Raw genomic sequence first — 1,712 nt, 5'->3', positions numbered from 1 at the left:
AGCCGCACACTGGTCTGATGATCACAGAGTGAGAGACAAGAAAGGCGAGACTCACCAAGCCATTTATCTCTCTGCCCTTCAGTTAATCCCACTTGTGTTTATCGGCCAGTCTGGCATAATAAACTATCTCAGAGTGTAAACTGAGTGAGCACAGGAAATTAGGGATAACTCAAGCAGCTTCACTAGAAAGAGAATCAAGGGGCATCAAGGAAGGTGATGTGGCGTCTAGGGCATTCATTTTTAGATAAGAATACTACTATATACTCCAGAGGCAGTGAAATTAATTATGGATGCATGTGTGCCTGACACTATTTCTGTACTTTTCATTTTTAAAAGGAGAATGCAGCAGTGAAGTCCTTTCATAGACAAGAGGGAGTGGAATCCCAGAGGGGACTTTCCTGTAACACCAATAGACATTTAAGGAAGCTAGGATGGAAGTATTTAACACAAAGGTCATTGGTGGTTTTACTACTGGAAAGACAAGGATGGTTCTCTGTGGTAGATTATATCTAAGTCCAAGAGTGAGAAACTGCAAGTGAAATGGGTTTGAAAAAGTGAAGACGGGTGGAACTATAGTGCATTATTTGATGCCCATAGTAAAGTAAAAAATGTACTCACGGTCATCGAGTCAATAGTGACCCTATCGCATGGAGTAGAATGACCCCTTTGGCTTTTGTAGACAAACTATTTTTTTTGGATACTTTTGTTGGGGGCTCTTACATTTCTTTTCACAATCCATACATTCATCCAGTGTGTCAAGCACATTTGCACATGTGCGCCATCATCATTTTCAAAGCATTCTCTTCCCACTTGAGCCCCTGATATCAGCTCCCCATTTCTTCCCCTGATAAACTCTTTATGGTTGTAGCAAGCCTCATCTTTCCCCCACATCGTGGCTAGTGGTTTCAAACTGCTGACCTTGTGATTGTGGCAGACCAATGGATAACCCACTATGCCATCTGCATATCTCCTTGTCTAAATTTTACTGAAGAACACTTTTCAGAAGCAGTTAAAGCCTTTCATTCATGAAACATCCTTTCCAGGAATTACCGTGAACGATACTGTTGTTGGGCGCTATCAAGTCAGTTCCGAATCATAGTCACCCTGCACTAGAATAAAGCGCTGTCTGACCTTGCACCACCGCACAATCGTCATTATGTTTGAGCCCATTGTTGCAGCTGGTGTGTCCAGCCGTCTTGTTGATGGCCTTCCACTTTTTCACTGACCCTCTCATAATCATGATGTCCTTCTGCAAGGCCTGGTTGCTCCTGATAACCTGTCCAAAATACATGAGATACATTTTTGTTGGGACCAGTAGATACTTGAAAACTAGCAACAAAATGGAATTTCTCTGAATCTTGGGATTAATGCCACTGTTGGTACTTGTCCAGCTAGGAACTTGGCATCTAATAGTAATGTAGCATCCCACAGGAGTCCTTTAGTATGTATGGGCGGGAAGTGGCAAGATAAGACCCTGTCCCCCTCTCAGTTACCACTTTCTAACCAAGAGACGGGCCATGATGGCATATTACAGACTAAGCTGCTAACTGCAAAGTCAGCAGTTTGAACTCATGAGACCCTCTGGGAGAAATATGAAATTGTGTGATCCAAAAATGAGGACCTAATGCTGGGGGTTTAAGTGGAGAGAAAATGTTTTGAGAATGATGTACAAATGCGCTTTACACAATTGATGTGTGTATGGATTGTGATAA

The sequence above is a fragment of the Echinops telfairi genome, unplaced genomic scaffold (assembly GCF_000313985.2).
Source record: "Echinops telfairi isolate 266 unplaced genomic scaffold, ASM31398v2 ScPeMD7_7416;HRSCAF=8454, whole genome shotgun sequence".
NCBI classification, from domain to species: domain Eukaryota; kingdom Metazoa; phylum Chordata; class Mammalia; order Afrosoricida; family Tenrecidae; genus Echinops; species Echinops telfairi.
Note: the sequence above shows the minus strand (reverse complement) of the source record.